This window comes from Lepidochelys olivacea (assembly GCF_965140295.1).
Source record: "Lepidochelys olivacea isolate rLepOli2 genome assembly, chromosome: 3".
NCBI lineage: Eukaryota > Metazoa > Chordata > Testudines > Cheloniidae > Lepidochelys > Lepidochelys olivacea.
This window is the reverse complement of record NC_140413.1, coordinates 7,530,616-7,555,701: the sequence shown is the minus strand read 5'-3', so window position 1 is coordinate 7,555,701 and position 25,086 is coordinate 7,530,616. Positions and strand designations below refer to the sequence as shown.

At 41.3% G+C, this 25,086-nt stretch overlaps 1 protein-coding gene across 1 annotated transcript in view; it reads left to right on the top strand.

Moving 5' to 3' along the window:
• The window catches only part of ELP3 (elongator acetyltransferase complex subunit 3), a 140,646-nt gene that overhangs the window by 112,788 nt on the left and 2,772 nt on the right, over positions 1-25,086 (top strand). The window lies entirely within an intron of this gene.

Genomic DNA, 25,086 nt, shown 5'->3' with positions numbered 1-25,086 from the left:
GGTCCACCCAATCTGCTCTTTATCCAAACCAGGCCACTCCCCCACACACCCTGGTCAGCCTCTCCACCCCACCCAGCAATGATGTATATTTTATCTGAAATCCAAATGAATAGTTGTTTAAATTTGTGTTGTCTTCATTCCACTAACTCCAGACCCCAGCTCACATGGAAGGGAAGGAAGAGGGGCTTAGACCCCTGAAGAGGGGTAGGGCTTCTCCCAGATCCTAGCACACACGGGGAGAATTCAGGGTTGACAGGCCCCCCCCACCCCTAAACCCCCAATTTCCTCTGCTACCCTCACATTTTCCAACCCCTCCCAGTTTCCTAGTCCCTACTTCCTCCCCCATACCTTAGCTCCAAACTCCTCTTCTCTCCCCTACCACCCACTCCCCATCACTGTATGTATTGAAACCTTGCCTTAGGTAGTACAGGATCAATCCCAAATTACACCTGATTATTAAATCTTCAAAGGCAAAGCTCTTTAAGAACTTCAGTACTGCAAACCATAATTATACCACAGTATTAGTTATGGATTGCACTTTGGAAAGGGTTTATCATTGGCTCATCCCAAGTGTCTCTTGTTAGTTGCCTTTTATTGAAGACCATCAGTAACAGGTATTCAAACATCAGGGAATCAATTCTTCAGCATCTCCCTATTTTGATGCATTTATTTGGAGATTTTTTTCCCCCCTATAAATAATGAGTCAATTTGGTATTTCTAAAAATGATGGAACAGCAGGGCAGGCAGATCCCCAGAGAGCCTTAACAAAGCACCTCGCTCCTGACCAGCAAGACTCCGCTTCAGAATGTAGTCCTGGGACTCTCTTTAGTGCACCCTGGGAGCTGGCAGTCTCTGAACCAGTCTGTGAATTAGCATCTAATATGGACCATGAGGGAGAGATCATCCAAATTCTGTTTTACTTTGTACTAACCAGAAGGCTAATTGCACACTGAAGTTTTAATGAGTGATGTATTTTAGACCACCATTGAGTGTGTCATGGTACTTTTTCCTGATATGTAGCCCAGTTCACTCTACCCTTTCCCCCCACCGCTGCATTTTGTTCCTTATAGCTGAATTTAGTGCTGGTAAAATGCACCATATTCACTTTAGAGAAGCTCTGAGTACTCTATTACAACAGAAGTAATGGTAGTGTTAGTTGCCCTTTCTTGATGTTGTGCCTCTGCCTTGTTCCAGAAGGATCACTTCCAGGAGTGGAAGCAGGCTAGTCTTCATGGGCCATTCAATCTTTGTACCTTCCATGGAGACTACAAATAAGGGCTATAATTATTACCAATTCTAATGGTGGTTTTTGTGACTGTGGATAACTGGCCTATAGGAATTAGACCAAGATGCCCAACTCATTAAACATAGGACACTGAGCAGTCACCAGATGGTAGTGACTATCAGTCACTACCAACCCTGAGCTGGGTTTGAACCAGTAACCTAGGGATGAATGGTTCCATATTCTACTACAAACACTCTGAATCCTTGAAGACTTGCTTTATCTCTTTCTTAAAAGCAGAAAAATGCATCTCTTCAAAAGAAGGAGTTGAAAGAAAAGCCCTAGACAAAATGTAAAACCACAGGGAGGGAAAAGGAGAAGAATCCTGGAAATGTGTCACTGCTCAATCAGGGGGTAGGACAAGAAAGTTTGGGGAACCAATGAAGCAAAGCATTTGGAAAACAAACAAACAAAAACTATACCACTAACCAGACAGACCTGCTGAGAAACATTTTCAGAGGCAGCTTACTGCTGAAAGCTTCTCTTTTGTCACACATGCTGGCAGCCTAACACTGCAGTGAGATGGTGGATAATTTTGCAGCTGTGTTGTGTGTACCTGGACCGGTTTCAAAATAGATTTTTAAAATCAGTAACGTAGGGTTAATCTTCTCTAGTGCCGAAGTGAATTCCGGCTGCATTTTGATTTAAAATAAAACCCAACAGGAGAACTGAACTTCACTAGATAACATTTCCCAGGTAACAGCTGGAAGGCATCTGTTCTTTGCAGATTCTTTAGTATTCTTTCCTTGTATGATACACTGCACAGCATTGAATTCTGCACCCTGGAAAACACTGAATGCATCCGATGAAGTGAGCTGTAGCTCACGAAAGCTTATGCTCAAATAAATTCATTAGTCTCTAACGTGCCACAAGTACTCCTTTTCTTTCAACTAGCATGGCTGTTCCTCGAGGAGTGTAATTCAGTTTGCTTGGCTACTGCCTAAATTAGTAACGTTAATATTGGAATGAACCATTTTATTAACAATCACTGTTCCTACTGTCTTCTTCTCAGAGTTGTGCTCTTTAGCACAGAGGAATCACCACTTGAGAAGCTCTTTCACAGCCCAAACCAATATAATTGTGAGGGCTGGAGAATAGTCAAATTATGGGAAGAAAGAGATTCTTTACGTCCTTGAGCAACTTTACTAAGAGGGACCTGGTATTAATTGTTGGTGCCAGTGAAATCCCATTAATTAGACTTAGATTCTGGTCCAGGGTCAGAGATGACACTTGGTGCCTGGAAAAGACTGTGTTGAGACAGAGAATGTAGAATTCTAACCTTTTAGCTAAGTAATTAGGCCATCGCCTACACCACCTCTCCTCTCTCCCCACTGTGAACCCCTATTGTCTCTCATTTCCTCAGCCCTCCCTCTCTTCCACCATGTCCTACTAATCACGACTTTAGAGAGCTGAAAAGACAAACCACTAAAGCAAATGGTCTAGCTTACAGCAGTTTGGGCCAGAGTCTACACTAGAAAAGGTTTGACGTTTTGCAGCTTTCCCAGCAGAGTTTACTAGTTCCCCACGCAAAATAAGATGTACTGGCAGAAACATCTCTGATGGCAGCAGTATAACTGCATCTACAGTAGGGCACTTGCTGGTATAAAAATGTTGCAGAGAAAAAAAAAATCACGCCTCTACCCAACATTACTATACTGGGAAAAGATTCTAGTGTAGATCTGACTGTTTCACACAGACCACTGCTATTTTCAGTCATTATTGAACTGTACTTTGAAAATGAACCAGTCTTCTGTATTGTCCAGCTCCCTTCCCCATGACTAGGGTTAATTTATTCTGGAGGCACAGTTGACAACCATGATCACTGCAGCTGCACAGAGAGATTATAATGGATGCCTGCAATTTTTAAATGTTATTAGAAGTTGGAAAACTTCCTTTAATAATGCCAGACCAAGACAGGATACCAGAACAGGATACCAGGAGATCTTAAAAAGTGTCCTTCAGAGAAGGAAGAAGCCTATTGGTCATCTAGTTCATTCCCCTAAGTACTAGAGACAGGACTGTTTACTATGATGTATCCTCCAGTACTCAGCTTTGTCCAATACTGTTTTTAAATGACACTCAGTGATGGGAATGCTACCATTTGGCTTGAGAGACTATTCCATTGTCTAATAGATCTCACTATTAGGAAGTTTTTTCTGATGTTCATTTCTTCCTAATTACAATGGGTGTTTTAGCTGTAGGGCTGACTGCATATGTATTATAACAGAGAATGATAGCTTTCAAGGTTAAAACAAGCTTTCTGAAGAAAGCTTGACTGTTCTAAGTGCTCTAAAATTTGTACAGGTAATCAGGTTGCCTTGAAATTTGGTGTGCCTCATGGAGATATAGGGTAAAGTCTGTGATCCCAATTTAGGGCCATTTGATTAAGGAGTTCCTGAAGTAAAGTCCCTGGAAGCAAAAAAAAAGCTTTTCTTAAAGTTGCACATTCTGGTATTGCTTTTTTGCCCATGGATAGTGATCAAACCAGAGATTAGATCATTGCACCAGGGTCTCAAATGCTCAAGGGTTACCCCAGTAGCGTGCATAGCACCCACCAGCCCTTTGGGGGAAATCAAATTAGATGTGGATTATAATCCATTATGCTCCTTAGCGTTAGCATGCCTACCTAGCATGAAGCAAACTCTTTTTCTAACGTGTAACAGCTGAAATCTCATGCCTGCTGCCGATTGTTCTGAGTTGGTTTTTAGGATTGCGGTCTCCTGACTAAAAGGAAAGATGCATTTTGCTCTCTTTCAGGTGAAATATCCTTCTTGACCATCCATGTTCCTATTATGTTCTCACATTGTGATCACCATCTTAAAAAAAGAGGGGGGAGAGATAAAAGCTTAAATCTTCTTATTTTCAAGGTTTGGGAGTGCAAGTCTTTGTGATCTTTAGAGCCTGAATATAACACCATCTGTCATAACCATAGCGGTAGCCTAAATTCCTCCTTACCTGTAAGGGGTTAAGAAGCTCAAGTAACCTGGTTGGCACCTGACCAAAGGAACCAATGGGGACAAAAGATACTTTCAAATCTGGTACGGGGGAGAGGTTTTGTTTTGGGTTCTTTGTTTCTGTGGTCGTTCACTCTTGGGACTAATTTTTCTAAACAAGTCTCTCATATGTCAGACTTGTAAGTAACAGCCAGGTAGGGCGTATTAGTGTATCTTTGTTTTCCCAACTTGTGAATTTTCCCTTTGCTAGAGGGAGGTTTACCCCTGTTTTGTTGTAACTTTAAAACTAAGGCTAGAGGGGGTTCCTCTGTGCTCTTTGAATTTTCTGCTACTCTGTAAGATTAACTACCAGCCTAAGTTTACACAGGTGATTCTTTTACCTTTTTTTCTTCAAATAAAATCCTTCTTTCTAAGAACCTGACTGATTTTTCCATTGTTGTAAGACCCAGGGGTTTGGGTCTGTAGTCCCTTTGTAACCAATTGGTGAGGATATATGCTCAAGCATTCCCCAGGAAAGGGGGTGTAGGCTTGGGGGAATATTTTGGGGGAATAGGACTCCCAAGTGGTCCTTTCCCTGATGGTTTGTTAAATCACTTGGTGGTGGCAGCGATCCCAAAGCAGGAAAGGAATCTGTGCCTTGGGGAGCTTTTAACCGAAACTGGTAAGAATAAGGTTAGGGGGTCTTTCATGTGGGTCCCTGCATCTGTACCCCAGAGTTTAGAGTGGGGAAGGAACCCTGACCCCATCCAATTCCAGTTTTTTCTTAACATACAACTCACCATCTTCCCACACCTCAACACCACCACCTTCCCACCATACAACTCACCACCTTCCCACCACCTTTTAGCGGCCATTTTTCCACCAAGAACTAGTTATGACTTATTGATCATTGCTCTTTATTCAACAAGAAACGCTGTTGCTCCCTCTCCCATCTCACCAGTCACTATACCTGGGGCTTCTGCTGCACACCCAGTTCCTGTGAGCTGTTACCAAGATGAGTGTTGCAGTAGAGAGAATTATCACTTGGCAGAGAGCTGAAATATTTACTGACTAAGCAAGTATCAGGATTCCCTATTACATCCTTTAGTAACTTATACTGGATATCTGAATTCCATCACATCTTGTACATCTTCAGCGTATGTTAGAATTTTCCATGGAGCACAAACTGTCTGAGTTTCTCACCAAACATCTCCCCTAAACTATTTTGTTCTCTCTGTTGTAATTAAAATGTTAATTTGGCAGGTTTTTTACAGAAATTCTACTGTATTTTTTTTTTCCAGTCAGGCTGGTTTTAACCGGTGGAGTCAGGAGTTGCATCGTGGCTTAACAGTTACCATTTATTATTATTACTTATTTCTATAGTGCCCGAAATGTAGTAGGCACTGACTAGCAAACAAAGGCTGGGGCAGGGGATGCAACTGAAGTAAGTGTCTGGAGTGAGCTATAATGCATATTATCTACCTTGCAGTTCCTAGGTTAATTTTTTTCCCCTTTTTGTCTCTTTCTGTCACTTCATTTGAGGGTAAGGGTGGTGGGAGAACAGGATGTAATTTGACTGTGAAGGGGGAGTGTGTTTTTTAAGGAAGGATTTGAAGGAAGAGAGGATGAGAGATTTTGCAAACCATGTCAGGGATGACATCCTGGGTGTCGGAAGTATGCATGAAAGGAGGGGCACAGACAGGAGTCGGAGGAGGGTTGAGTGGCATGACTAATTCTGGTTTCACATACTGGATAATACACTTCTCTATTCTGTGGGTCATCCAACAGTGTGGATACAACAAGCTTTCCTCTTGGTGTGTTAGTGATAGTGAGAGACCTCACTCAGGTACTGCCTTGTGTTAAATGCTTGGCCAAACTGGACAGCATTAAGTATTCACATTTTAAAAACAGGGTGGCTTTGTCTCCGCTTGCAAGGTCATTGTTTAGAGCCATTGTGCTGCCTATCCATAACAATAAGGAGGAGATGCTCTTCTTCCCCCTCCCCCCTGCTGTCCCGACCCCCACATCCTATATCAGAGCTAAGTAAAATGTGAATGACTTGTTTATCATGAAGCCATTGCTCATTTAAGGTAATTTTCTGCATGAGTGATGCCATTCTGCTTTTCTGATGCGAGGTAGTATATTAGTATGCAGGCTTAGGTAGCTGAATGGTAGACCCCTGAGGCATTAATCCATTATTCAGAGCTCTTGGGAGGTCTGATCTAAAATGTCTGTTTCATGAACATTTGAAATTATGCTGTGTGTGTTTTCCTTGTGGTTTGTTGATTTTAGTTGCAGCCTTACCGTGTGTGTGTGTGTGTGTGTATTTCTTTTACTTTCATTAAAACAAAACAACCCTAAAAACCAACCTAAATTCATTGTATATCTGATGTCCACAGGTTGAAGCCTTTATATTCTGGAAGTGCAAATCCTCAGTATGTATGAGTATGTTCGTATCTTGCATTTGCTGAATTTAGCTGTAAGTCTTCTTGTATGCAAGTTGAAATATCTAATGATTGGGTGATGTATTAATTTTTTCCTCCTTTTTGAAGGTTGATTCTATTTTTCATTTTCCACAATAGTTCTTAACTTCCAGTGACTTTCTTAGAAGCAAAAAGGATCACAATACTATTACTAAAATTGAGTTGTGCTGTGATATCAGCTCATGAACTTTACAAATATGAATAGTTCATCTTGTTAGATTTTAAGCCTCCCTATTTATTTACTCCCCTAAATGAAAAAAGCATAAGACTCTTTTCTTGAAGTGGATAAACAAATTCATAGAGCAGGATCCCTTGATCTTTCTTCTAACCAGAAGCTGGATTGTTTTGATAATGTCACCATTCAGTTAATGATTATTGCCATTTATAGTAACTGTGACCAGTGACAGGTTTCAGAGTAGCAGCCCTGTTAGTCTGTATCCGCAAAAAGAAAAGGAGGACTTGTGGTACCTTAGAGACTAACAAATTTATTTGAGCATAAGCTTTCGTGAGCTACAGCTCCCTTCATCGGATGTTCCACAGAATGCATCCGATGAAGTGAGCTGTAGCTCACAAAAGCTTATGCTCAAATAAATTTGTTGGTCTCTAAGGTGCCACAAGTCCTCCTTTTCTTTTTGTGACCAGTGAGAGTCAAGTCTGTGCTTTAAAATTATTAATGCTTTCATAGAAACACAGGACTTGAAATACAGCAGTTTCATATAGTATTAGTGATGGGAAAAAAATGACCCAAATGTTTTTTTCTCACTCCTTTCAGAATAACTTTTGAAATAAAAGATACATATCCAGTAGATGTTCCAGGCAGGAGTGTTTTTTCCTCCAGAAGCGTTCTGCTGTCATAGCACTAGTACCACCTAATAAATACAGCAAATACTATAATTAATATAAAGCTATTATTTTTAAGGGATCTGTCCCCTCCTGCTTCATGACACGATCAAGCCATTGACTTTACATTCAGGAGATTCTTGTGTTTCCTTTTGAAACATCTGGTACTGGCCACTGTTGGAGACCGGATGTTGGTCCTGTGGACCTCTAGCCTGCTGCCCAGTATGGCAGTCCCTATGTTCCTGCAATCCACTAGTGCCTTTAAGTCTGCGTTAAAGATTCATATGTCCATTAATGCTTCAACCACCATTCCAGAGGATATGCATCCATGCTGATGACGGGTTCTGTTCCGTAACAATCTAAAGCAGAGCAGACCGATGCATGTTCATTTTCATCATCGGAGTCAGATACCACCAGCAGAAGGTTAATTTTTTTTTTATTATTATTATTTTTTTTTAATGATTCGGATTCTGTAGTTTCCACATCGGAGTGCTGCTCTTTTAAGACTTCTGAAAGCATGCTCCACAGCTCATCCCTCTCAGATTTTGGACAGCACTTCAGTTTCTTAAACCTTGCTTAGGTTGAGGGCTGTAGCTATTTTTAGAAATCTCACATTGGTACCTTCTTTGTGTTTTGTCAAATCTGCAGTAACAATGTTCGTAAATCAAACAACGTGCTGGGTCATCATCCAAGACTGCTATAACATGAAATATATGGCAGAATGCGGGTAAAACAGAGCAGGGGACATACAATTCTCCCCCAAGAAGTTCAATCACAAATTTAATGCATCTGATGAAGTGAGCTGTAGCTCACGAAAGCTTATGCTCAAATAAATTGGTTAGTCTCTCTAAGGTGCCACTAGTACTCCTTTTCTTTTTGCGAATACAGATTAACACAGCTGCTACTCTGAAATTTAATTATCACACTGTTTTTTTAACGAACATCATTAGCATGGAAGCATGTCATCTGGAATGGAGGCATGAAGGGGCATATGAATGTTTAGAATATCTGGCATGTAAATACCTTGCAATGCTGGCTACAAAAGTGCCATGCGAATGCCTATTCTCACTTTCAGGTGACATTGTAAATAAGAAGCAGGCAGCAGTATCTCCCATAAATGTAAACAAACTTGTTTGTCTTTGCGATTGGCTGAACAAGAAGTAGAACTGAGTGGACTTGTAGGCTCTAAAGTTTTACTTTGTTTTCGAGTGTAGTTATGTAACCAAAAAAAAATCTACATTTGTAAGTTACACTTTCACGATAGAGATTGGACTACAGTACTTGTATGAGGTGAATTGAAAAATGCTATTTCTTTTTATCATTTTTACAGTGCAAATATTTGTAATAAAAATAATATAAAGTGAGCACTGTGCACTCTGTATTCTGTGTTGTAATAGAAATCAATATATTTGAAAAAGTAAAAAAAAGTCCAAAAATACTTAATAAATCTCAATTGGTATTCTGTTTACCAGTGCAATTAATCAGGATACATTTTTTTAATTGCAGTTAATTTTTTTGAGTTAATCGCTGAGTTAACTGCAATTAATCGACAGCCCGAATTACATCACAAACTTCCAGAACTACATGTACAAAATAATACATGGTTCTAAGACGACTGGTTGGTTTTTCAGATAGCAACCCTAAAATTTAAATTTTCAGAGAAAATCCTTTGTTGCATAGAGGATATCTCTACCCTGAAATAATCGCTGTTGTGTCTGTCTTTACTCCTCACGTCGAAAGAGTAGAAAGGCATCTGTCATGCAGACAGGATTCATTATGCTTTATCTCTGTGCAGAAGTAGACTGTTCTGCGAGGAATGCAGAGAAGAGATAAAATTCCACTATCGCAAGTGTCCATCTATTAAAATCACATGTGCTGTGAGGCCCTTTAACGAGCATGTTCCCTTTCCCTTTAAAGTGCAGGTGCTGCATTCCCTAGCACCCCATCTTTGGCAGCCTTTTAAAACACTGATGCAGAGGCTGGAGAGCTCTGCAACCACACCCACATCTATTAAATCACACCAATACAGGTAGCCTGCTGAAGGAATTGTTTGATGTGTCCCTGCAGTGAGATTTAAATATAGATTTCCTCATTTCAGTGAAACAGAAGTCTTTTCTCAGTGGTTTGGGGACTGGGGTGCTCTACTGCTCTGTGCTATGAACTAATTAACAGTGCAGCAAGATGATCAGTTTTCCCCCAGACCAGATTTCTATTTGTGTTCTGCCAAGTAGAAAATTAACATGGCCACAGGCCTGGAATGTTATACACCTGAGCACACAGAGGCTGAAGATGGAGGAAAGGAGGGGTGGACTTCTGGATGAGTAGGGATTAGAAACTAATGATGTCAAGTGTTGCTGGCCTACTTCATTAGTCAGTTCATCAGAGAAGTTGAGAAGCAGAAGAATTGAGGAATAACATTTAATGTGGACATAGCCCATGTAACTGCTGATCTCAGCATTCTTTGTTCAACATTAAGCCTCAGAAATCCCTTTGTGAAGTAGGTGAGGGGTATATAGTATAAACTCTTCTGCCTCTCCTCATCTTTGTGTGTGTAAATCACCTGACACAATGGAGTCCTTTTTGAGGCTTCTGTGCAGTACAGTAATAAAAATAAGTGTTTCTCTCAAAACAAGCCTCTCCACCTATGACTTTAACTGGCTCTGCTAGAAGCTGCATCCAGACAGAAAGACTGTTAGATGTGACACACGAAATTCAACAGACTGCAAATAAAACAGAAAAAGTGGGAAAGATTGTAGGGCGGGGGAGGTGCTTCATTATCCCCAATTCTTGTTAATCTGTAGTAGTATTTCCAGATTAACTGTTTTTGCTGCTGACTATTGATGACCCATGAAGTAATAGCTTTCAGTAGGTGCTATAGGACTCCTTTAAGTGGGTTTTTCTTGGTGTACAGGACAGGATGGCCCAGGGCTTCATAATGGATACAGACCCTTTCCATCTCTGTTGCTAATTCAAATCTAGTACCAGATTATTAAAGACCAAAAATCACTACTAATGATTTGGTGGTCTATATTACTTAGAAGATAAGATCCTAAAAGCATGGTCTGTCTTTTTGTTCTATGTTCATACAGAGCCTAGCACTATAATTGGGGCCTCTGACTCCTCCTCCAATATGAATAAATAATGTTGATAACAGTGAATTGGTGATCTCACAGTAGTTCCTAGTGAACAAGATGGCAGTCTCACAAGAAAAGGCTAAATATTGAATGGGCATAGTGACTGACCTACCCACTGATGGTGGTGCCTCTTGGTCAGTATTGAGGCAGGGTTTGGAGGGGCAGGGTATATTCAGCACTGCTGCATGTGCCATACTTGTTTAATGGACAGTGGAGTTCAGTCTCCAAGATTGTCAGTCTGTTCTTTTCATCATCACTAAACTCTCTTAATTTATGTAGAGGGAAACAAAGCTTGAATTCCAAGGCTTCTTTGTTTCAGCTTAAATCCCCAGATTCTCAGTAATACCATGCCAGACGGTGGATGCTTTATCCACCAAGCAGAAAAGAAACTTCAGGACATCATGTTGATCATAGATCTAAAATCTCTTAAACCTTCAGCGTGAGAAATACAGGCCTTAGTACTGTAGCAGAAATGCTGCGGCACTGTTCTCTTCTTGGATTTTCTAATGCCTGTAGGACATAACCTTTTGTTAAATTATGAAAGGCAACTGTTTAAATTAAAAAAATTCAGTGTTTGATTTTGAACTGAGAAAGCACTGTGAGCTTGATTTAGGATCAAAGGTTAACTATCCTCTGGCATTGTCAACACTAAGACCCCAGTTTGCTGTGGTTGCTCCCCTCCCCGCAAAGTTGCTTCTGCCAGCTGGAGATGGACAGGGCTGTGTAGTCATTAATGAAATATTGCCACCACACTAAGAGATGAATGGGATGAAATCTCACCATCTGGAAGCTCCATGGTGGTTCTGAGCTGATTTTTAAATGGCAAATGAGCAAACCTAATGAGTGCATCTACTTTGTGCTAATGACTCTCCAAAAATTGATTGCTGCAGAATTAGCTCATTAATTCTATCATGAGTTTTTACTTCATTGATCCCTGCCCATGCCATTGATTACAATTCTGGTCTTTTGGGTTTATTTGCCTTGTTGATGTAGTGATTCGAAAACCCAAGGATGATGAACTGCTTACATGCAAAAGCCTATGCAACAGTGTTCATTATTAGCTGTGTAGTTTTACCAACACACAGAGATCCCATAATGTTACGGGAGAGGAATAAGAATATACTGTTATACCCCTTAGTTTGCAGTGGGACTTCATAACCCATTTACTACTACTTTGGTATTTGAGGTAGTCTCTTGTTGGTTGCCTCAGCTCAGAGTCCAAGAGGTCATGGAGACTGCATTACCCTCTTAGCCCTGGTCTACACTGTTGGGGGGGATCAATCTAAGTTATGCAACTTCAGCTATGTGAATAACATAGCTGAAGTCGACGTACTTAGATAGACTTACCGTGGTGTCTTCACCATGGTGAGTTGACTGCTGCCGCTCCCCGTTGACTCTGCGTGCGCCTCTCGCGGTGCTGGAGTACAGGAGTTGACGGGAGAGCGTTTGGGGGTCGATTTATCATGTCTAGACTAGACACGATAAATTGATCCCCGCTGGATCGATCGCTGCCCGCCAATCCAGTGGGTAGTGAAGACATACCCTTAGGCCTGGATTTAGTCCTTTCAGAAGGTGGATTTAGGCATATTGGCCAGGGGCATTGTGGGAAAGCTCCCCGTGCTGTACCTGTTCTGTAGATGGAAGGTTTTAATTCATCTCCAGTGCTGGTAATATGGTGCCTTTAATCACCACACAATTAATATAAATTAAAATATTAAAGAACATATCCAGTTCTCAGTTCTAATACCAAAACTAGCTACGTTAAAATAGAGGCATTTTCAAAGCATTTTTTAGAAATACCATTCACACTTATTGCCTCTGTCAGTGGATGGGACTTTTATGGCTTTCTGTGGAAACTTCCATTATATTGGTACTTCTCAGCGGGGTCTCTGATTCAACATTGAACTGAATGAATCTGCGTTCCCATTAGATAGTCTTTTGAAAATCAAGAATGATAAAACTGTACAGTAAAGGTAACATTTTTAAAAGCATCTAAGTCCCATTTTCAAAAGTGCCTGCCCTAAGTTATGTAGGATACGAGGCTCCTAAGTGAGTTAGGTGCTTTTGAAATTTTTACCCAAAATGTGTATATTAAAAAATTGTTTGACAATTTAACTATTAGTTTAGGGACTACTAACCAATTCTTTTCTTAATTTAAGAACTTTACTTAAATAACTTTGAAGCTTTCTGATTTTTTTCAATGAATTTTAAAGTCCCACATTGCCAAAAAGACAGATTCTTTTGATTTTGTTAGCACTATTTCAGATCCTCTCTATGGTTTATCAGTTGTTTACTCTTCTTTGTAATTGGATGTTAGTGATTGAGAATCTTTTATGTCACACTTGCATTTTCCATAATAAAACTAAAACAACCACAACATTGTGAAAAGTGTAAGTTCCAAACCAGACGATCCCATCAGTGTGTTCACAGCTCATGCTGCAATTTTATTTAATCAATCATTTTGCCAGTAGGACATATTTTTAGATTAGTTTTCAGTACCCAAGACAACAGTGTCAAGGTGACTGTTCCCTCATGTTTCCTTTTGCTGTGTTTGGCAAGATGGTCTCTTGGGGTCAAATTGAAACTGTCAGTTACAGTTCTGTAACTGATGTGCATGCATTTGTAGCTGCTTCCATGTGTCATGTGGCAAAGCACAAAGAGTTGGAAATCATGCAGAGCTATGTTAGGGCAGGAAACTTCATGACTGCATCTCTCAGAGATTCTGAGTTTGGCTTGAGAGCCTTCCCTGTTTAATCCACTAGTTATTTACACCACTTGATCCTGACCAACTGTGGCTATCTGAAGTAGACAGGCACAATGAAATGAGGCTGGTTAGTTTTATCTTGCTGAATGGGAACAAACTAATTTTTTTTTTTTTTGGCAATACTTCCACAATAAAAACCAAAATTCTCTGAAGCATCTGGTACTAGCCACTGCCAGAGACAGGATACAGGACTAAATAGGAATAGCCATAGCAGATCAATGATCCATGTTCCCAATACTGATGTGTTCTTAGGGTCAGATCTTCCAAATCTTGCTCATTGAAGTAGTTCTGGTGACTTCATTGACTCCAGTAACATTATTTGTATAAGTAAAGGCTAATCCTAAACAAGAATTTTAGAATTACACATAGTTACATAACATAGTTTTGGGGAAATTGCCAAGAGTTCACTGTTAAATTTATGCTTTATTTTGATCTGAAGTACTGCATTAAATACCATGGTTTTGAATGGTATTTCGTTGAAATTGGTTTTTCTGAACTCAGTAAAGTTTCTTCTCAGAGATCTTGCTGAAGGTAAGATGGAGGAGTATCAAATCTCATATTGTTTTCTTTAGGTAACAGCAAAACTCTTGAAAGACACTGCTGCGTTTGCTGATTTTTCTTTACCAATCGTGTGACCCAAAAGATCCCCTATGGCTTAAAAGAAATTTTAAAATATTAAGTTTCAGAGTAACAGCCGTGTATTCGCAAAAAAGAAAAGGAGTACTCGTGGCACCTTAGAGACTAACCAATTTATTTGAGCATAAGCTTTCGTGAGCTGTAGCTCACGAAAGCTTATGCTCAGATAAATTGGTTCGTCTCTAAGGTGCTACAAGTACTCCTTTTCTTTTTTTAAAATATTAAGTGTCTTGTCTGTAAGTGACTGGATTGGAATGTTTTTAATACATTCTGGTTGTGTAAATCCATTGACTCTAAGCTGGAGCCAGATGTCACCGATGGGGAAAGAGCTGGGGCTCTCACTTGGAGTTCTTCCTTCCTTCCATTTCTTCCCTTTAATACTTCAGTATTTGTATCTTAAATAAATAATATTATGGTTTTCCTAGTCGCAATAGCGGGTTCCAAATCTTCTAGCCAGTTCTTTCTACCTCGCCCTGTGGTATCTAAACTTCATTGATTTCAGCTGGACTTGCACACATGAATAAGGGAGTAAATTTGGATTCCTTCTGTGCCTTTCCCGACCATCAAAGTGGCAGTGCAGCAAAGGCGTACAATAGAACCTCAAAATTACGAACACCAGAATTACAGACTGACTGGTCAACTGGACACCATGTGAAACCAGAAATAACCAATCAGGCAGCAGCAAAGACCCCCCCCCCCCCCAAAAAAAAAGTAAATACTGTACTGTGCCAGTATCTTAAAGGTGGGCACATTTGGATTGTCTGTCCCCACACCCACCCTTCTCACACCGGGCAGCCACTTACAACAAGGCAGCCAGAGCCAGTAGAGCAGGAGCAGCAGTGCTGGGGTCTGCCTTGCTTCTTTCTCTTTCCTCCCCCCCTTCCCCCCCCAGCAGGATGCGCTGCCTTTACCCCTTCTCCCCCAGCCGGGAGAGGGATGCACTGTTTTTTAGCCCCCTCTCCCGGGAGGGGAGCACACTGTTTATAGACACACACACACTCACTCACTCACTCACACACCCCTCCCTGCTGGAAGGGAGACAAGCTTGCAGACTCATGCCAGTGCTGAATAGGGAGCTCAGCTGCTGCTGAAACCTGGCCTAGAGTGTCAGCTGCTGGATCAGGGGCCCAAACTGTGTTTTGTTCAGATTTATGAACATTTTGTTCAGAGTTATGAACATTTCAGAGTTACAGACAACCTCTATTCCCAAGATGTCCATAACTCTGAGGTTCTACTGTATACTCCACCCTTTTGGGGAGAGATGCCATTGTTGCTTAGCAGTTGTATCTGCAGTGAATGAAAGAACATCCTTGAGTGGTACTGAAGGAAGCAGCCCCATCTGGTCCTCTTTGGGCTGGAACGATTGGAGCTGTGTTGCTGACTTCAGGTGAAATTTTTGGGTTTTGGCAGAGCCATGTAACTTTTTTTCCTATTCCTTCCTTTAAGACCTCTGTACACTAACCAAAGAAATTGTTTTAGTATCTTTATAACCAGATCATGTTTGAGTAATGTTCTGTGTCGAACTCAGAACTTAGAGGAAAGTTCTTACAATTTGCCTGGCTGCTTTATGCTTCTGGCAACATACTGTGCAATCCTAAAAGAAAGTCATTTTTCCTGCAGAGCCTCTGAGAGTAGGTTTTGCCATAATTAGAATTGCACTTGGCACATTAATGGATTTAAACAATCTGGGAATTTCATTCTATATACATAAGCTGATTTTTACTATATCATATTGCATGTTCCACTGAATGCATTTAAGTAAGCTTGGAAGAAATAGGTTTTTATCAGTAAATGTCGGTTAATGCTGAATTCACTGTACACACACAAGCTTACAAAAAATATTTCTACCTGTGATAATAAAAATCTACAGATAGGCAAAGTAAGAGAAATTCAGCTTGAGAACTTTTAGAGGTTGATTTAAGGATATTTACTTTTTATGTTTTAACGTGTGATGTTGACAGTTTGTGTTTTAACAGTTAAAAAACTTTAATTCTTTGAATCCCAGCATCTACTGTCATGAAATAATTATTGACTGATGCTCCCCTTTTCCCCCGCTATTGGCTAATACGCCCCATAATTTCCCACAACTGTGAAAAAGTAAACTGATAAAAATTGAGGAAAAAAATCCTTAAAACCCAAAATTTTGCACAATTGTGAAAATTTAAATTGACAACAATTGGAAAAAATTCTTAAGAATGTTAACATTATCTGTCAAAATCTTTAATAATGTTTAAATTATCTTATTTTCTCTTAATCTGTTGACTAGTGAGCAGTGATTAAAGCTTCTTTTGAGATGCTGCATTTGTATATTCCTATGTGGTAGGATTGAGTCAGAAGAGTATATTTAATTTTTGTGCTGAAAAGGGCATTGAGCATGTGCATAATCAAACCTGATTTTCACCCAGTTTAGGTACAATTCAGATTCCTTCCTGTTTTTCTAATCTGCTAGTGAGGTATCGTTCAGGATTTCCCTCACCTTTTATTCTGTTCACTCTTGGTATTTATACTGCACTTAACACCATTGTACCCGACCCCATATAAAAATTTACTTAACTCTGACAGATAGTTAACCTTAGGTCCTTTTCTCCCCTTATCACAGACAAGCAGATGGGTTTTTACTATAGGTTTCAGAGTAGCAGCTGTGTTAGTCTGTATTCGCAAAAAGAAAAGGAGTACTTGTGGCACCTTAGAGACTAACCAATTTATTTGAGCATAAGCTTTCGTGAGCTACAGCTCACTTCATCGGCTGCATATTGTGGATCTTCTGTATTTTCCACAGTATGCATCCGATGAAGTGAGCTGTAGCTCACGAAAGCTTATGCTCAAATAAATTGGTTAGTCTCTAAGGTGCCACAAGTCCTCCTTTTCTTTTTAGGAGTTAACAAGAACATCTGAGGAACAGTGGGGGGGGGGGCGGGGGAGGAATAGTTTCACTTAGTATAATGACTCAACCACTCCCAGTCTCTATTCAAGCCTAAGTTAATTGTATCCAATTTGCAAATTAATTCCAATTCAGCAGTCTCTCGTTGGAGTCTGTTTTAGAAGTTTTTTTCTTGAAGGATAGTCACTTTGAGATCATAAATCGAGTGACCAGATATAAATCGAATAAATCGAGTGACCAGAGAGATTGAAGTGTTCTCCGACTGGTTTATGAATGTTATAATTCTTGACATCTGATTTGTGTCCCTTTATTCTTTTACGTAGAGACTGTCCAGTTTGACCAATGTACATGGCAGAGGGGCATTGCTGGCACATGATGGCATAGATCACATTGGTAGATGTGCAGGTCTATGATAGTGTGGCTGATGTGATTAGGCCCTATGATGGTGTCACCTGAATAGATATGTGGGCACAGTTGGCAACGGGCTTTGTTGCAAGGATAAGTTCCTGGGTTAGTGGTTCTGTTGTGTGGTGTGTGGTTGCTGGTGAGTATTTGCTTCAGGTTGGGGGGCTGTCTGTAGGTAAGGACTGGCCTGTCTCCCAAGATTTGTGAGAGTGATGGGTCGTCCTTCAGGATAGGTTGTAGATCCTTGATAATGCGTTGGAGAGGTTTTAGTTGGGGGCTGAAGGTGATGCTCTGTTATTTTCTTTGTTGGGCCTGTCCTGTAGTAGGTGACTTCTGGGTACTCTTCTGGCTCTGTCAGTCTGTTTCTTCACTTCCGCAGGTGGGTATCGTAGTTGTAAGAATGCTTGTTAGAGATCTTGTAGGTGTTTGTCTCTGTCTGAGAGGTGGGAGCAAATGCGGTTGTATCGTAGAGCTTGGCTGTAGACAATGGATTGTGTGGTGTGGTCTGGGTGAAAGCTGGAGGCATGTGGGTAGGAATAGCGGACAGTAGGTTTCCGGTATAGGATGGTGTTTATGTGACCATCGCTTATTAGCACTGTAGTGTCCAGGAAGTGGATCTCTTGTGTGGACTGGTCCAGGCTGAGGTTGATGGTGGGATGGAAATTGTTCAAATCATGGTGGAATTCCTCAAGGGCTTCTTTTCCATGGGTCCAGATGATGATGATGTCCTCAATGTAGCGCAAGTAGAGTAGGGGCATTAGGGGACGAGAGCTGAGGAAGCGTTGTTCTAAGTCAGACATAAAAATGTTGGCATACTGTGGGGCCATGCGACTACCCATAGCAGTGCCGCTGATTTGAAGGTATACATTGTCCCCAAATGTGAAATAGTTATGGGTGAGGACAAAGTCACAAAGTTCAGCCACCAGGTTTGCTGTGACATTATCGGGGATACAGTTCCTAATAGCTTGTAGTCCATCTTTGTGTGGAATGTTGGTATATAGAGGGCTTCTACATCCATAATGGCCAGGATGGTGTTTTCAGGAAGATCACGGATGGATTGTAGTTTCCTCAGGAAGTCAGTGGTGGTCTCGAAGATAGCTGGGAGTGCTGGTAGTGTAGGGCCTGAGGAGGGAGTCTACATAGCCAGACAATCCTGCTGTCAGGGTGCCAATGCCTGAGATGATGGGGCGTCCAGGATTTCCAGGTTTATGGATCTTGGGTAGCAGATAGAATACCCCAGGTCCAAGGAGAGACTGCTGAATTGGAATTAATTTGCAAATTGGATACAATTAACTTAGGCTTGAATAGAGACTGGGAGTGGTTGAGTCATTATACTAAGTGAAACTATCCTCCTCCCCCCCCGCCCCCCACGTTCTTGTTAACTCCTGGAAATGGCCCACCTTGATTATCACTTCTAAAGGTTTTCTCTCCCCGCCCCACTCTCCTGCTGGTAATAGCTCATCTTAAGTGATCACTCTCCTTACAATGTATATTTTTTCATGGTTTTTTTCATGGTCTGTGTGTATATATAAAATCTCATCACTGTACTTTCCACTTTATGCATCCGATGAAGTGAGCTGTAGCTCACGCAAGCTTATGCTCAAATAAATTGGTTGGTTTTTACTATAGAAATGCTGGGATAAAAAGTTGGATCTTACATTTGTCCTGAGTTCACTGAGAGTCATGATCATTCTGACTTCCTGTGGGAGAACAACTGAAGACCCCATTAAATTCACTAGAGACCTTGCCAAGTAGACTTAATTTACCTGGAAGCACTTAGATGAAAGTACTAAACTGATGGATACTCCAGAAAACACTAAGATAGGATAGAATTATGTAGTCACAGGTCACCTGACAAGAAAATTCTGTCCCCTTTCTCTACAAGTCCTCTCTCTTCTAGCATAGGTGACATTCCTGATGAGCCCAGGAGAAACAGTGAGAGATCCCAGTCCCATTCCATTAAGGACCTTAAATGTAACTCCTTATTCAATGTAGTGTAGAGATGGGATCACAGCGGTGATGTGTTTACACTGATCTGTGTTTAACAGGCAGGCTGCCACATGCCATGCCTGGTGGAGATTTTCAGCATCAGTGTTTTCATTCCCAGTTAGTGTTCCAACCGTGTTGCGCAGGGCGTTTGGTTTTATGGACTGTGCTGTTCAGAGCAACTATGGTCTCTGGGTTAATACAGGTGCTTCAGTCTAAACTCTCCAAGCAAACCTGAGGCAGGATTTTTCAGCCACGCGGAGCAGGGCTTGGTTTAAAGCCAAGTCTTGTGAATAATTCAAGCACTTTCAAGGAAATTTTTATGTTTGCTACTTTAAAAACCCCAATTAACTGTGTTCATTTTTAAAAAATCTCCTCAATCCAGTGTGTGTGAGACTCTTACCCCATTATTGATGGATGATTCTGGACTATGTCTATCCTCTTCATCAGAATATAGATGCATTGTTTGGTGCGATGGGAATGTTGGGCTTTATCTGGGTAGCTTCACCTAGCTTCACTAGGAGGGTGGTGATGCACTGGAATGCATTACGTAGGGAGGTGGTGGAATCTCCTTCCTTAGAGGTTTTTAAGGTCAGGCTTGACAAAGCCCTGGCTGGGATGATTTATTTGGGGATTGGTCCTGCTTTGAGCAGGGAGTTGGACTAGATGACCTCCTGAGGTCCCTTCCAACCCTGATATTCTATGAAAAAGGCCCATCAGCTGGCTGGGTGGAAACTGTGTTGTAGATTTATATGTGCAGCAGTGAGTAGTAAAGAGAAGAGTCACATCACCAAGATCTTTACACCAGACGTACCTTGTAAAAATGTATTGTAGACACACTAAGTGTCCCATTGTGATATATAACCAAGTTATCTGTGAGTAGTTGGAACTGTGTATTGTTTCGTTAGTTGCCGCTTTGATTTCTCTTGGCACTGTGCACTCACTATCCTTTTCTTGACCAGGAGGATGGTAATATAACCCTGTTAGTTTATTTGTATTCTCATGACTTGGGATTTGTATCCATATAGATTCTCCTATATGGTCCTTTTTCATTATGAAATTTTTCATTAGATACTACGAAAACTTGCATGTATAGTGCTATTCCCCTGTGTCTATGACCTTTTCTTCCTGTATAATTTTTAGGCAGTTTAGTGTTCCATTCATCTATTTTTTCACCATGTTTCAGTAATGCATATTATGTTAAGCTTGTCTTCTGTTGCCAGGGATTCCAATTTACCTGCATTTACTTACAAGCTTTTCCCATTGGTGTAGAGACGCACATTCTTGTTTTTCATAGTGTACCTATTTTTATTTAACTCCTTGGTTAGACACCCTGTAACTTTTCCAAAGGGGCACATTTTTCTGACCTATATTTCATCAGTCACAGATACCTTTGTATTATTAAAAAAGAAAAGGAGTACTTGTGGCGCCTTAGAGACTAACAAATTTATTTGAGCATAAGCTTTCGTGAGCTACAGCTCACTTCATCGGATGCTCACGAAAGCTTTTTTTTTAATGTTATAGTTGTTGACATCTGATTTGTGTCCATTTATTCTTTTACGTAGAGACTGTCCAGTTTGACCAATGTACATGGCAGAGGGGCATTGCTGGCATATGATGGCATAGATCACATTGGTAGATGTGCAGGTGAACGAGCCTCTGATAGTGTGGCTGATGTGATTAGGCCCTATGATGGTGTCCCCTGAATAGATATGTGGACACAGTTTGCAACAGGCTTTGTTGCAAGGATAGGTTCCTGGGTTAGTGGTTCTGTTGTGTGGTGTGTGGTTGCTGGTGAGTATTTGCTTCAGGTGAGGAGGCTGGTCAAAAACCAGTCGGAGGACACTTCAATCTCTTTGGTTACTCGATTACAGACCGAAAAGTTGCAATTCTTCAATAAAAAAACTTCAAAAACAGACTCCAATGAGAGACTCCTGAATTGGAATTAATTTGCAAACTGGATACAATTAACTTAGGCTTGAATAAAGACTGGGAGTGGATGTGTCATTACACAAGTAAAACTATTTCCCCATGTTTACACACACACACAAAACACTGTTCCTCACACGGTTCTTGTCAACTGCTGGAAATGGCCCACCTTGATTATCACTACAAAAGGTTTTTTTCCCCCCAGCTCTCCTGCTGGTAATAGCTCACCTTACCTGATCACTCTTGTTACAGTGTGTATGGTAACACCCATTGTTTCATGTTCTCTGTGTATATAAATCTCCCCACTGTATTTTCCACTGCATGCATCCGATGAGGTGAGCTGTAGCTCACGAAAGCTTATGCTCAAATAAATTTGTTAGTCTCTAAGGTGCCACAAGTACTCCTTTTCTTCTAGTGGGCATAGTTGTCTGACTGGTGTGTTCCTCAGCACCTCTCTGCTTTCCCCCAGTTCTTCGCTTAAGTAATTCTACGTAAACTTGTTAAGTTTCTGTGTCAGCAGTCCATTCTGCTTTGGTTGAGATGCAGTCCATCTCTTGTGTATAGGCTCTCCCTTCTCCATAAAGTTCCCTAGTGCTTAATACATTTAAATCTTTTTCTTTGCACCATTTTCTCATCCATGAATTGAAGCCTTGGCGTTCCTCTCTATAGTTGGACCTGTGTGTGGAACTGGAAGCTATCAGAGAAAGCTACTGTAAAGACCTTGGGAAAAGGCCTTTTTCCTAATAATGTACATCTGCCTTCCATACTTACCATAAAACATTAATCCGAGCTCCTTCCTGAGATGACTAGTTCTAAGGCTTCCTTTCCTTCCTATAGATTTTTGTTTTAGAAACATGCATGAGACCCTGCCTGGTCTGGCTGCCAAGGTAAGTCAGCAAAATAGTTCTGCATCTCCACACAGGGTCCTAAAGCTTAACAATTGGTTACAGTGGGAATGAGCGGGATTCTCACACCTCCCACTTCTTGTTCCTGAGCCAGTTCAGAAAAGTGTCTGTTGTTGAAGGATGTGACTGTGAAATAAATTGTTGGCTTTGAATTTTGAATAAAAGACCTCAGAAGGGATTCAGACTGTGATTCCTCAAATGGCGGTGTCACGTCTTCCTGTCTTCCTCTGGGGTATGTGGCTAGCCAAGCTGCAAGATCATTCTTGTTAATGATTTGAACCTATTGTCGTCAAATGAGGAAGAGAAAAGGAGTACTTGTGGCACCTTAGAGACTAACCAATTTATTTGAGCATGAGCTTTTGTGAGCTACAGCTCACTTCATCGGATGCATACCGTGGAAACTGCAGCAGACTTTATATACACACAGAGATCATAAAACAATATGTCTGTAGGCAAGGACTGGCCTGTCTCCCAAGATTTGTGAGAGTGTTGGGTCATCCTTCAGGATAGGTTGTAGATCCTTAATAATGCGTTGGAGGGGTTTTAGTTGGGGGCTGAACGTGACGGCTAGTGGCGTACTTGAGAGACAGGCCAGTCCTTGCCTACAGACAGCCCCGCAACCTGAAGCAAATACTCACCAACAACCACATACCACACAACAGAACCACTAGCCCAGGAACCTATCCTTGCAACAAAGCCCGTTGCCAACTGTGCCCACATATCTATTCAGGGGACACCATCACAGGGCCTAATAACATCAGCCACACTATCAGAGGCTCGTTCACCTGCACATCCACCAATGTGATATATGCCATCATGTGCCAGCAATGCCCCTCTGCCATTTACATTGGTCAAACTGGACAGTCTCTACGTAAAAGAATAAATGGACACAAATCAGATGTCAAGAATTATAACATTCATAAACCAGTCGGAGAACACTTCAATCTCTCTAGTCACGCAATCACCGACATGAAGGTCGCTATCTTAAAACAAAAAAACTTCAAATCCAGACTCCAGCGAGAAACTGCTGAATTGGAATTCATTTGCAAATTGGATACTATTAATTTAGGCTTAAATAGAGACTGGGAGTGGCTAAGTCATTATGGAAGGTAGCCTATTTCCCCTTGCTTTTTCCTACCACCCCCCCCCCCCCCCGACGTTCTGGTTAAAGTTGGATTTAAACTTGGAGAGTGGTCAGTTTGGATGAGCTATTGCCAGCAGGAGAGTGAGGTTTTTTTTTGTGTGTGTGTGTGTTCCCCCGGGGGGGGGGGGGGCTGAGAAAGCCTGGATCTGTGCTGGAAATGACCCACCTTGATTACCATGCACATTGTAGGGAGAGTGGTCACTTTGGATGAGCTATTACCAGCAGGAGAGTGAGTTTGTGTGTGTGGTTTTTGGAGTGGGGTGAGGGGGTGAAAGAACCTGGATTTGTGCAGGAAATGGCCCACCTTGATTATCATACACATTGTGAAGAGAGTGGTCACTTTGGATGGGCTATTACCAGCAGGAGAGTGAGTTTGTGTGTGTGTGGGGGGGGGGGGGGGTGGAGGGTGAGAAAACTTGGATTTGTGCTGGAAATGGCCCAACTTAATGATCACTTTAGATAAGCTATTACCACCAGGAGAGTGAGTTTGTGTGTGTATGGGGGTGGGGGGGTGAGAAAACCTGGATTTGTGCTGGAAATGGCCCAACTTAATGATCACTTTAGATAAGCTATTACCACCAGGAGAGTGAGTTTGTGTGTGTATGGGGGTGGGGGGGTGAGAAAACCTGGATTTGTGCTGGAAATGGCCCACCTTGATTATCATGCACATTGTAGGGAGAGTGGTCACTTTTGATAAGCTATTACCAGCAGGACAGTGGGGTGGGAGGGGGTATTGTTTCATGGTCTCTGTGTGTATATAATGTCTACTGCAGTTTCCACGGTATGCATCCGATGAAGTGAGCTGTAGCTCACGAAAGCTCATGCTCAAATAAATTGGTTAGTCTCTAAGGTGCCACAAGTACTCCTTTTCTTTTTGCAAAGACAGACTAACACGGCTGTTACTCTGAAACCTGGTTAATTCTCTGTTAATTTGGAAATTCTAGGCCTATTGCAGGAGTTGGTGAGTGAGGTTTTGAGGCCTGTGATGTGCAGGAGGTCAGACTAGAGGATCATGGTAGTCCCTTCTAGCTTCAATGAGTCTGTAACCCTATCATTTTGGATCTGACTCTCAGCAAAGAGGCAGCAGCACCCACCCTTAGAGCCTCTCCCTGGGAAAAGGTTTCAGAGCAGCAGCCATGTTAGTCTGTATTCACAAAAAGAAAAGGAGTACTTGTGGCACCTTGGAGACTAACAAATTTATTTGAGCATCTGAAAATCCCTGTTGCTCAGAGTGTGGAAGTTTGTCTGCAAGATATTTTTCTTCTATTATCTCTTCTTCAGCTTCCCTACCTGTAAAATGGTGGTGATACCTACTTCACCAGAGGTATTAGCATCTTTGCAGTGCTTTGCGAACATCCAACTCTGTAGAGATGCTAAGTATTTAAGTAGTTTGGTAACAATACTAAAAATAAAGTCCAAGGAAAATGCTTTTACATGAACATCCCAAAGAATTAACATGGCTGAAGGCAAACTTATTGTGAATGTTGTGCATGTCGGAACAGACGGGTTGATAACTGGGTTGATTAAGTCTCTAAGTAGTAATGTGGTTAATTCCTGGATGGGGAAAGAGCCAGTTCCTAAGTGCCACATTTTCCAGGAACCGACTGGAGGGACAAGAAGTTTAAGGGTTTCTTTCTTTAAGCAATGCCAGGTATTTTCTGGGTCCGTCAGCCAGCCTGACTACCAGCGATTCTATAATGCTCTGAGAAGGGTTTGTCTGTCTGTTTGTCCTCCTTTGTCCCTCATTCGATGACTAATGCCTGC